We start from the raw sequence: 13,315 nt of genomic DNA on the forward strand, positions 1-13,315 counted from the left end.
TGAATATATTTGGAGCCCCTCTCCATTCCAATGTGTTGATCCCATGGAAAAGAGTTGCATACTGTGAAAGACATGGATTATCATCCAAAACAATTTTCTGCAAGAGGAAGTCAGAATTTTTAGGCCCAAACATTAGACCAAAGAACCCGATTTTTCTTCATTTACACCCAGTGGGGTATGTAGATTGTTACAGTTATTTTGTTCATTTACTTATTTAGCTTCAAAAATTTAATTAACACTTAAGATTTTATATTCCATAGGGCACCATGTGATGTTTTGATATAAATATATATTACATAAAATTTGAATACCTAGCTCAATGTCTTTTTTTGGTGAATTATATTTCCCAACTGCTTGTGTTAATTTTCATGGACTTGTACTCTGAACACATTTTCTGCTCTTGGTAGTATATGTGTTGCAAGTTTCACTGCTGTCAAAACATGTTTTTAAAAATAACCTGTGGGTTTTAATCAGTATAGTCAAGATAAATTAGATTTTTAAAAAGAAAATCTACCGAATATATAGATCAATGAGGAATTATGTTTATGATTAACTTTTGCTTTTCATGTGGCAAGACAGGACAGAGTTATACTGACATTTAGACTGTTTAATTAATTTTTTAAACTAGGATTTAATGGTAGGAAATGATAATTACTCCCAGTGATTGACTTCCCAGTTTCATTTCCTGGTCTCTTTGCCTTTATCCCAGTGTTTTCTTTGAAAGGAGACATTCTAAGGACAAGGCTGTCTGACACTTTCCCTTCACTCCTTACCTGGCTGCCTCTGTACATGTCAGGCCTTGGCTTAAATGTCCCTGTGATGGGGAAACTGTTCCTCACATTAATCTCAGCTGCATGTTAATACTTGGCTTTTACCTTTGGCTGCGAACTAAGGCGGAGGCTGTGTCTGTCTTCATCATTCTCTTACCAGTTCAGTGTCTGGTTCACACCAGACGCTTAAAGAGGCCAAAAAGGTCGCCCAGGGACATGTGGGAGCAGTGTTTGTTTTTTTTTTTAGCAATGTTTTTATCTGTCTTGGTGTAGACTCGCTCCTTTCTTTCTCTCTGAGTATGTCTTGAGTATCGCCACATCGAATTACTGGAGTAGAAAGAATAGCTGACATTCTGTTTCCAAGTGACCATGCTTTGACCCACTTCTCTGGTAATGTCATCGCACGATTGTATCTCATCGCTGTGCATTCTTGAAGGATGACAGGCGGAGCAAGTTGCTTCAGTGCACAGTCCTCATCTGTCATACAAAACAGCTTGCAGATTCTGATTGTGTGACTGAAATACGGAGAGAGGGAGAGTGCTCTTGTTGGGCTATCATGATAATTGGAAGTAACCACATCAAGGCACTAGGGAACACACGGGCAAAGAGACTGCCTTTGCGAAGTGCAACGAATTGGGAGGTGAGCCTCATCTCCAAGCTCACGGGCTCGGGATGTTTGTTGCTATGGAAAGCTTTGAGATTGAACTAGCATATCCTTTCAATGTGCCTCGGGAGCATCATGACACCCCAGCTGCCTGATTCAATCAATGCCACTCTTCTTGTCCCTGGGAGACATATCCTAAGGAACCTTGGGCATGGGTTCTATACTCTCTTCACTCGGGAAAGAGACTGTTTTTGTATTCCAGACCAATAAACTTTTGGAGAAAAATTGGAAATGCACTACGAAAAATCATTAAGCTGAGAAATTCCGCTGCTCCTGGGTTTTGATTTGGAGGAAATAAATAACCCTGGACTTCTCTTACAGCTTATATTTTACAAGTTTGGCCCTGGTGAAACAGAATCTCTCATACTGCTGTATCGATGACACAGCAATGACAATGCTGTCTAAATGCTTTGGTCCCATAGATGGAAACTGTTTCATGGAGTCCTTTTAGGTAACAGGAAGGTTTTCCTTCAACACTGGCAAAAAGTATTAACGTGCTGACAGGAAGCAAGGTACGATTCAGCAGTCATTCAAGTCATGACTTTGTTATAGTTTGAGATAGCTTTAAAATCACTTAGTCGAATAAAACTCTAAAGTACTGTAACTGCCAGGTTGCTTTATCTAATTTATGAACCAGAGGCAAAGGAGTCAACAATAACCCTCCATTTGCCATTATTAGATTAGCTATTACTGAAACCACGGAAAGTATATAAGCCTTTACTTTGTGCTCACTTGAATTCAGTCATTAATCTTTGATGGAACTTTCATTTAACCAAATGCCCTTGTTTACAACAATAAGCATGCCCAGTCTTTTGTGTTCAGAATTTGATATGGTCATTTTAGAGCATGTCACCCACAATGACTTGGTAAAGTTATAGACTATTCATTTGGGTTCCGCCAAACGTTTCCCAGTCATCCCTGTCTGGATCCTGTTTTGCTTTCCAGCTTTCAAAAAAGACATTTTTAGGTTTGAGAGTCTTCTATTTTTTTTTCAAGAATATAACCAGACATTAACAAACATGAAACTACTCGTAGCAGCTCCATAAAATTGATTTTTTTCAAAATTATGTAAGCATCTGGTGGTCTGAAAATGTTTCATACCTGATATTTAAAAGATATTTGACTATTGCCAAAAAGGAATTGATTCCCCCATGCCGTTTCGCTTGTGGATTCTGTCATATGCCACTGGGTTTGCAGCTCACAGACTGGGGAGGGAGATGGACTTGGATTTCTCCCTCAACTTTCATTTGCGTGTCTTAGACCTGGAACCTGCACTTAGGAAGGCTCAGTAACTGTTAGCTCTAACTACCGTTTTGTAGTTCCTCGTTGTGCAATCGACTTGGTAATAGTACTTACAGTATGTACATCAGCTATTGTCGTTACGATGAGCATTTGTACTTGTCCGCTTTCAAAAATTTGTTGATTTGAATAATACTTTATTGGTTCTAAAGTAGGTTGTGTACAAGAAATGCTTTCACCTTTCCAGGAATTAGAGCCGGTATCTTGGCCATGACTAAAAGGGACAAGGAATGTAGTTACTATTTTGCACCTGACCGCATATACAACTTGAGGGTATAGCATGAAGGTAGATATCTCAGATGCTGATCGTAGCTCATAAGCAAAACCCATATCCCAGAGGCGTATTGCTTACATAGCACTTATAAGATGCATTTTTATTCTCCTTCATTTACAGCGACATTTAAAACTGAGATAATGGATGTTTTAGGTATATGGGCTAGAAATATATTGCATGGACCATTCATTGTTAGCTTCCACGTCTGTCAAACTTCTATCCACGTTGTCACGTGTGATTAAAATTTACATACATGTTTTATGAATAGTGAGGGTGACTGTAGGTAAATCTACACAGTTTTTTACCCAGTTTCCTTTAGTCCTGTAGCCGTGAAAGGAGCAGCAGTACGCTGGGTTGGGAGATCTGTTTGCTGACATTGTCCTTGACATTGACGTGCCCTTCGTCTGTCTTGGAGAGGGCACTGGGAATCAGGACACTTACATGGCTCTTATGGTCTGGAGTGATTTTTCTTCTTTCTGTTGGCTTGAGTAAGGAGTCACAGAAGAACAAAAACTTCTTTAAGCTATGACAGTTTAGCAAGAATAAACGTGTCTATGGTGTTAGCATAGTGCAAAATAAGATAGCATTTAATACCATCTCTGCATCAGCATCATAGTGACAGTGCCCTCATTGAGTCAGAAATTGAGGACTTTCTGAGACACACCATCTGGCAAAATACGGAAGGCCAGTTTTGTGCCAATCGAAAAAGCTGTGTCAGATCCAACTTTTGTGTATTTTGCATATTATTAGATGGCTTGGAAAATGTTTATCACTTTTTAATTACAAGGGACTAAGCGGTTTTAGTGCCCCAAAGAAAATACCAGAACCCCAAAGGTAGAACAATTACCAAGTAGATCATAAGGTGCAGCCTTTAACCTTGAGCTCACACAAGATATAAGGACAGCCTTGTCCCAGGGTCTTTTTTAGAAGAGTCACAATGTGACATGTCCTGAGTCTGTCTGAATGGAGTTGCAGACCACAACTGCAACTGTTATTCCTGTTATTCTGATGGTTGCCCAGCTCCTTCCTCCTGCGGCATGGCTAGCCCTTGGAAGCACATGCCAAGAAATCAACTTGCTTCTGCATCTTGGTCTATCATGTAAGCTGTGGTCTGTCATGTTCATTAAAATGAAAATTTGTTGAATGGAATTTGCCCGACTGGCAGAATAGTTTAAATGTCAGATGTTGTTAGGCCTGGATATAAATATTATGTTTCTATTGTTAATTAATTGCAGTGCCTTAGTACCAGTGATCCAAAATCCAATTTAGTCTGCAATAGGCCTGTGGACAAGGGCCAGAGATAATGAATGCAGAGGGAAAATGTATTCAGACTTTCCATTGTATTTATCAATGTCCTCTTAGAAAAATGGCAAATTCCAGTGTGTCACTGAAGTTCAAGAGGTGCCAAACAGGACAAAATGAAGACTCATGGTCTTTGGAAACCACTCCTGTGTTACCGTTGAGCCTGCTCACTGCTTCTACTGTGTCTGTCTTGGCGTCAGAATTCCAAAGAGGTCCTTCTCTGTTCCCTTTCCTTTTGTCCCCTCTCATCGCCCCTGCCCCATCTGTCATTATGTTTGAAGCTTACGTCAGAGTCAGAGGTAGCAGAGGGGCGAGTAACCCTGTGCTCATGCGTGTCTGAATGGTATTTCCCTCTCTCCATTGCTGTATACCCTTCCTCTCTTCTGCTTTTTCATCCCATGTTCTGGTCCCCAAGCTCAGCGGCCTATCTGTCAAGTCTGTCTCTGTTTGTTAAGATCGTTTTGATTCCAAATTGAGCTGGAGGCTGAATAACACCCAGAATAATGCTGGTAGAATTGCCTGCCTCAGAACCGGGGAGCCGAAATCTTGCTGCCGGTGCCCAGACTTCCAAACTGATGTTATTGCCAAGCCACAAGCCAGCAGGTTTTGACTGCCATCCGCAACCAATATTTTGTCGACTGCTTGCTGTGAATGTGGCATCTTACCCTGCCACCTCCATGGGTTCCAGAGGCAAATGGGTGTGCCAGGCAGAGGAGGGCTAATTAAGACTTTGGAAGGCAGGACTGATGTGGTCCAGTGGTCAGGGGCCCTCATTTAGTTCCTGGCGTCCTGCTCCATGCCAGCCTTCCTCTGCCCTTGTGATTATGCAGGGCAAGAAGCAGAGAAGGGAAGATGAACTTTGGTCTGCTTTGAGGGTCCCTGTCCAACAGTGTCTGTCAGATTAAAAATGAGAGGGAACGAAGCCAGAGAATCTTCCAGATGGAGAGTTCAGAGGAGGGCACAACCAGACTCCCTTACCCGATGACGTAGCTGGGCCATTTGAGCCCTTGGCCAGGAACCAGTTGTTGCGCAGACTGTTTCCTGGGCCTGAAGTGGAACAGGTATCAGGAACTCAGGGAGGGTGCAGTTCAACGGGCTATGTACAAGCTCTTTGGGGGAGGTGCAACCCGTACCCCAGGGCTTTTTTAGTCTAAGAGATGTAGGCTCCCTCTTCTTGGGCTTTGGAGGTTAGAGTTGGCAAGTGAAGAAACAAAATGGGGAGTTGGCAATCTGCACATTTCCAATTTCTCCTATGCAGAAAAGATGACTCTAAGAAGAGGTTACAGGCCTGGCAAGAGCAGTGACCATTTGCCCTCGGACTGAGTCATATGTGGAAGCAGATGTGGGCAGCAGGGGCTTGCTGAGATCATAGCACTGACAGCCACTCTTTCTGCCTCTTGGTTACATAGCTTTCTAACTGATTTTGATATGCCTTATAATGTAACCAGTATGGGGATCTGAGGAGAAGTATTTACACTAAGGTTTAAGAAATGCCAGGAAGGTAACAAATGAGGGTAAACACTGAATGTCTAGTTGGGCACCTTTAAAAACATTCTTTTAAGCTTGTATCTGCATACGTACCCTCAGTTTTTCCTAAAGATGAACCTCTTTTTCTTGAATTCAGACTAGTAGAGTTTTGGGGGAGAGCTGTGGCTACTGGGAGCAGGGCTATTTGACTTGAAATGTCATCCCGGTCCAGGAAAACATACTGGGGGTATGTTAGGGCACCCTTGTGCAAATGTCACATTGTCACATTGTCTCCTTCAGAGATTAGCCCAGTATGTTCTAGTCCTGTCTGGTGGTCAGACAAACTCATTGACCCCTCCATTTTCATGGCACCAGCCCAGCTCAGGTCATGCTCCCCGAGATTTCATGGAATTTGATCTGCCTGGAATTCCGTAAACCTTGAGGTGGTAATTATTGACTGCCTGGCATTCTGCTCCTCAGATGTCACCTAATGATTTTTCAGATCTCAGTCTGCATGGCAAATTTACTTTTGAGATGTCTAGCAAATACAACAGTATCGAACAGGTGTGGTAAGGTTGGTGTGTATGTGTGTGTGTGTGTGTGTGTGTGTGTTTGTGTGTGTGTGTGTGTGTGTGTGTGTGTGTATGTTGCATGCATTGGTATATGCCTCAGGCAAAGGAGGTCAGGCTTTAACAGAGAGAGAGAGAGATTTCTGTTTTATGAAACTCTGAAATATAAAATAGGAGTGGATGAAATCAAGAGGTAAATCCTCAAAGCAACCATAGCTTTAGAATTCCGAATCATTGTGTACTAGCAATAGCGAAAACACACTTCGCTATTAAGCAAGCTTTGCTGAGTGCCTGTTCCTTGCCAGGCCCTCTTTAGAAGACACAGCTGCACCAAAGAGCAAGTCACTTTGAAGTTACGAATCTGAGTAAGGCCTTCCGCTTATTTTTCACAACAGAAGGTAAATCACAAAGGTAAAGTCTATTCTGAACCCCAAGGTATGCCCAAGTTTTGCATAGTGAATATATAGATACTAATACAATTTCTAATACAATTTCTAAGACTATGTAGGAGAAAATGTTAGGTTTAGGGGCCTTGGTGTTATTTCTTGCGAGTGTGTAAGTCACTATGCAGACTGTCAAATAACTCCATGTATTTAAAAATATTCATTTATCATCAGGTGGTTTAACCAGACCTGCTTTCCAACTGCCTGGTTTTTACCGATATGTAGAAAAAGGTTTGAGAAAGTGGTTTAAGAATCTTCTCTTGGCTGAAAATTGGCTATCATTTGAAAGACTGTTGCAGTAATTTGTCTGCAGTAACAGCTCACTGAATGTAGCATAAAAATGAAAATGAGCCCTGAATTTATTCAGTGTCTTCGCTGTTGTACCTGAATGCACAGCCTCTTTCCTAGCTACGGAGATAATTGTTACAGACTTAAAGGTCAATAACCAATCCCTCAACATGGCAGTTAAGTCGGGTGAAGGCTGCAGAATTTGACGGCAGAGCAAAAGCCTCTGTTCCAGGGAACTTTGCCTTATGTAAGGTGCAGCTGGATGGTTCTTAGAAACAGCTTTCAAATAAGCCTGTCTGTGTACTTGGGAAGGCTATTTCTTTAAATTCAGATCAGTTTGTATGGGATCTGGGGGCTGGGCCGTGAACTGAGGGGCTTGGGGGTTTGTAAAGCTGTGAGAAAACACCAAGATAAATCAGTCTGTTATTGGCTTGTTCTATTTGGTTCCATGCTTCTTTCTTTGAAGAGCAGCTGAAGCCCAAACCTATTTGGATTCATTTAAATCTAATTTATATCTTGCAGAAGGTCATCTGAAGGGTGTGGACACTGTCTGCTCTGGAACAGAGTGTGGCGAGATTAGGCTGGGGGTGAGTGGCTGGTAGAGCCGCCTTGCAGCTGGAGGGGAGAATGTTTACCTGGTGGTGCAAGTAGGTCCTTGGATTTGGGAGTTAAAAGAAAGAGAAGGCTGATTTTGAAAAGTGATTCCTGGCTTTTGTCTATAGATAGGTATTTGGAGCAAGAACTTTTGCATTCTGACTTGCTCCTCTTTCACACACACACACACACACACACACACACACACACACACACACACATTTTCAGGCACAAAAAATGTTATAAAAGCTGTACATAGGATGCACTTGCCTTTGTGTATTCACCAAGTATTTTACTGGATGATTATGGATGTTGGGATAAAGTCTGGGGCTTACAAAGCACAAGGCAGGCAGGTTTGAACAACAGTAGGTATAGATTTTAAATAACATAATATGTGATTAAGATCAGAAAATAATATAAGTACACAGAACATGGCCTATATTCATCACCATACATTGCAGGGAAGATCAAAGCTGGTTAAGACAGCCTCCCACCACTAGTCCCTAAAGGGAAGCTGCCACGAAGATGAGTTTTAAAGCTTATCTCATAAAAAAAAAAGGTTTTGTTTATTTATTTGTGTGTTCACATGTAATGTGTGCGTATGCCTGTAGGGGCACATGTATCATGGCATGCTTGTGGAAGTCAGAGGGTAGCCTGCAGGGATTGGTTGGTTCTCTCCTTCCATTGTGGAGGTTCGAGGATCAAACTCAGGATGTTTGGTTTGGCAGCAAGTGCCTTTACCTGCCAAGTTAGCTCTCCAGCCCCTTCCAACATAGTTTTAAAACCCTGCTTTCCCCAAAGAAAAGGTGAGAAGAGAGCGCTCACCGCATGGTGGCTACCAAATGCTGAATGCCGAGGATTAGTGAGTTGCCCAAGCATGCTTGCTCCAGCACAGCCATGCAGCCCATGTGACAGTGCAGTGTGATGAACCGTCACTCCCCCTGGAGGTGCGCATGCCTCTGTTGGGAGAGGGGGTGTGCAGTGTCAATGGCATTGTGTGAATGTTGATCCTTCTCCCTCAAAAGTGTAACTTTGGCCCTGCCGGGGACACACACCTTTGTGTTTTGGGGAGCCTCAAGTTCCAGGGAGAAGCCTCAAGTTCCAGGGAGAAGCCACATGTATTATAGCAAAAATATTAGGTAATCGTAGGGATTGCTGATAATTATGTGGCCAAAGGAGGCTCTGTATGATTCTGGGCTCTAGCTCTCGAGTCTTCAAGTGAGGAAAGGCATTGTGGTATTCCGTAAAGCCATTCTCCTGCACTCTCAGAATTCCTCATCTGTAGAAACCAGAGAGATAATCAGAAATGACTTTTGCAAGTTAAACATTTTTGAGTGATTTGTTATGTAGCAATAGGCAAATAATATATACTTCTTCAATTATTACTAACTTCAAGCTTGACTAATACTAAGTCATTTCTGTTAGCTCGGTTGTGCTTCCTGTTATACTTAGAGTATAGTTTCCCCCCATATTTAATTTTCAAGCCTTCTTAATGTATTTCTTATAAAAATCAAATTACAAGATTTAAAACAATATTATTTGGAAAAAAATGTTTTACTAGTTGTTTCTGTTCCAGATAGGGCAGCTACTGATATGGCTTACCTTTGGGAAACGATGTGTCTCATATTCTGTGTTCACCAAGCGTCCCTTCACTTCCTTTTCCTCCCCTTTCCACCTTCTTCAGAGAATTCATTAGCTTCTTTTATATTGTTTTCTTCACCAGCTGGCAAATTTCTATTTATTTGGTAATCAGTATCTTATGTTTTTGAAATGTGAAATGGAAACCTGGATATGGGCAGGTTTTACCCCTAGCGCTCAGGAGGCTGAGAAAGGAGTCCTTGGGGTTAGGGACCAACTCTGAGGTATATAGTGAGGTCTCCTTCTCAGGAGAAAACCAAGCAAGCCAAAGGGAAACAGGGAATATATACAAATGGTTTTGAAAATTCACTTTTTCATAAAAATGTTCAGGTATACACAAGAAAAATAAAAAAAAAAATGACTGTAAAACTCTTTCCTCAGACTAATCCCTTCATGTTTTCCCTGTTATATCTACCACCACTCCCAAGACAAAGAACCCGACTTCTCTATTAGACCTTTCTTTGCTTTCAGTTTTAGATTTTCCTTCTAATTATATTATATTGCCAAGCAACCTAGTATTTATTTTTGTCCTTTTGAAATGTATGCAAATGGAACAATACTGAGAAAGACCTTCTGTGACTTGCTTTCACACCATCCTGTTAATACTGATGACAGTTCCACCAGCTTTTCTGATTTGTACAATGTTTGTTTGGAAGATTGTAAACATTTTATTGTGCTGCTTTGACATAGGTTGTATGTTGCACTTTGCCATTTTGTCCCGGGTGTTTGTTCTTAGGCAGTTGTTGTTGTTGTTGTTTTTTGTTTTTTGGGTTTTTTTTTGTTTTTTTTTTTTTTCGGAGCTGGGGACTGAACCCAGGTTCTTGCGCTTGCTAGGCAAGCGCTCTACCACTGAACTAAATCCCCAACAGTTGTTTTTTTTATTTTTATTATTTTATTTTATTTTTTTATGAATGTTGTGAGCATGGTGTGAGAGTTTGTGGTTATGTAGGAAATGTTAGCTAACTTTAGCAGGTTCATCAGATATATAACATTAATTAATACTCTGACTTCCCCCTAAGCTACTCGCTTCCCATGTTCTTAGCTGCATTCGATTTGCAAAGCTTAAGCGTTGGTTGCCATCATCTGTGTTGGTTAGTTTACGTCAACTTGACACAGGCTGGAGTCATTTGAAAGGAGGGACCCTTAATTGAAAACAGCCTCATAAGATCCCAGTGGAGGGCACTTTCTTAATTAGTGATTGATGGTAGAGGGACCAGCCCATTATGGTGTTGCTACTCCTGGGCTGGCGATCCTGGGTTCTATAAGAAATCAGGGTGAGCAAGTCCTGAGGAGCAAGCCAGGAAGCAGCACCCATCCATAGTTTCTGCATCAGGTCCTGCCTCCTGGTTCCTGCAGTGTTTGACTTCCTGTTTTGACTTCCTTCAATGATGAAGTATAAGCTGGATAAATCTTTGGGTTTTCATCACAGCAACTGTAATCCTGACTAAGACGACACCACTGATGTTTCCTTCTTTTTTATAACCAGAATTATGATTATTTCTTTAAATTTGAGTTATGATCGGTATTCATTATTAGGTAGCTTCCTGAACTTTCTCTGGTCATTCTTTATGTCTGATATGAATTTCTCTGTTTTAAACTATATCTTATGTATTTTTCCAAAGTGAACTCCTGTAAACAGAAAACAATAGTTTTTTAACCTGACTAATTTCTCTACCATTTTTGATTAATAGCATAAATATAGTTTATTGAATTTAACAATTCGGTGTTAAATTCCTGTTCCAGCATCAGTGCCTTGTTTTTATTTTTATGGATGGGTAATGTGTCCTTTTGTGGATGTCTTTGTTTCCTTTTCTGATTGAGTTCATGGTTGCCATTCTGTTTTGGGTCATTTGACCGCATCTAAGTTTTGATTTTTTTTTTTAATTCTTTACCATAAGATTTTGATGCGCTTTTGAAGAGGACTCATAGCTTTCATTCTAGAAAATCTATATGCATTGTCGTTTTATGTTGGTCTTTCTCTTTTACACTTGTAATTCTCTATTTTGCTTATATTTGAAATAGAAAGGGAGACCATAAATCTGCCACATTTCACAGAAGGAAAAATAAAGTTCCATTTATTCTAACCCAAATTATGATTTCCCACCCCTATTATGTTCTATGGAACCAGGAAGAACATGAGAAAATTGTGATACTATTCTATGGAGCCGCCTGTGTTAATATTCTAAGGGTTATAGCATTGCTTATGACTATGGCCTATCCTTTGGTGGTCATCTGTGAGTGGTAAATAATTCTTTGGTAGAGTTGAGGAATGTGGAGGGAAATCGTCCAGGAAGACCTAATTAGAGCCATCACTTAGAATATTGAAGCAGGAAAAAAAAATAACTCAACTTGTTGGGATGAATGTGAACCTAGCTAAGAAGATGAGAAGAGACAGTATTTTCACAGAGCAACTCTGTGGACAATGGTGATGCGCCACAGCCTCCGAAACATCATCACTTCTCAAGAGTCGTCATTTCGAAGTGTTGTCACAGACGCCACTGTGTGGTGCGTGGGCAGTGTGACTTGGTGAATGGGAAGTTAACAATTAACGACCTGATTTGCAATACGAGGTTGTAGCTTCTGCTCTCCTGTGGGTTTCTCCTAAAAGAAGGCCGCATCCTTTCCAAAGAAAGGGAGGCTGTGCATGCCTGGGCATCTGCCACCCTCCCACCCCCCATGGGCAACAATGCTAAGCTGAACTCCAGGCCCGTGTGCCTTGTATGAATGGAATACTATTCCTGGACTAAAATATCTTGTGGCAAGTGGAAATCAGCTGTAGAAAAAGATAACAGGACTAAGAGCATAAATGCTCGTTTATGTTAACATGTTAACACGTGCTGTCCTGATGTTTAATATGCCTTCCAACCCCACAGTTTATAAGCCATTCCTTGCTGAGATGTTCACATCCCAAAAGGTTTGGCGATAGATTCGGTGAGGTTTGTATGATACAGTGTGCTAATTCTGTTTGTAACGGTGTTAGCCAGTCTTCCATTGTTAATAATACAATACAGAAGATGGATCAGTTATAAACACCTAAAAGGTTGGTTTGGACAGTGGTTCTGAAGGTACAGGATCTAGGGGCTGCATCTGGTAATGGTGTTCTCATGGCAGAACACCAACACTGTTTTACAAATCATCACATACCAGGAGACAGGGAGTGTGGATGTGTGTGGACATATACATGATTACATGTATTTCACAAAAGTTTTAACAGATCATACTCCTCTTGCAACACATACACACTCACACACATGTATGCATGCATGCACACACACACACACATTTATACTCTGTCTCTTATCATGGCTGTGTGATCTCTTTCTTTCTCTCTATGAAGCCATCAGGATTCAAAATTCAATCCTGAAGCCTAGTGATTCACACCTAATGATTTCTCAGTGTCCTCCCCTCTAACCAGATGCAGATTAAATTTTCATTCTCTTCATGTCTCATGGTAGAAACTCAATTTTGACACATAAAGCATTGGAAGACATTAAAACACGTTTGGGCCGCTATGAGGGACAAGTTTTGTCAATGGCATATCTAGCTAGCACAACCTACCAGTTGAAAAACATGGACAGGGAACATGGCGCTTTACTTTCAAATGCCTTAATCTTTTGTTTTTATCTCCTTGCAGCTTTGAAGCCCAGCAAAGAAGGGAAATCCACTGAGAAGAGTCTGGAAAGGTAAGTGTATTTATTACACGGCCTTGACAAACATTGCCTTTTCCATATTGATTTTTCTTTTATTCAGAGATTTAAAGACTTGGATTAAAGATACAGCTGACAGGACAACTTCCTTAGCCACCTGCTCATCCCCCTCATAGGCAGAAGTGCTGAGCAATAGTTAGCGGAGCGCCGGCGCAAATAAAATGATGTGCTGAGGGTGGCCAAATGCGATTGCGTGTTTGCTGACTTTTGCTTTCCTTCTAGCAGTTAAGACGTTCCAATAGTGCTAAGTTTACTAAGATTAATGCTCGATGGAGAAAGAATGCACTGGTACCACTCCTG

At 41.1% G+C, this 13,315-nt stretch overlaps 1 protein-coding gene across 5 annotated transcripts in view; it reads left to right on the top strand.

The window, feature by feature from the left end:
• Fhit (fragile histidine triad diadenosine triphosphatase) overlaps window positions 1–13,315 on the top strand; it is a 1,507,501-nt gene that overhangs the window by 19,908 nt on the left and 1,474,278 nt on the right. For 4 of the 5 annotated variants that reach the window (XM_063274603.1, XM_063274602.1, XM_039093632.2 and 1 more), the window contains exon 2: window positions 12,943–12,991. The gene's annotated coding sequence lies outside the window, so the exon portion shown is untranslated. 5 annotated transcript variants of the gene reach the window in all.

The sequence above is a fragment of the Rattus norvegicus genome, chromosome 15, assembly GCF_036323735.1.
Source record: "Rattus norvegicus strain BN/NHsdMcwi chromosome 15, GRCr8, whole genome shotgun sequence".
Lineage (NCBI taxonomy): Eukaryota > Metazoa > Chordata > Mammalia > Rodentia > Muridae > Rattus > Rattus norvegicus.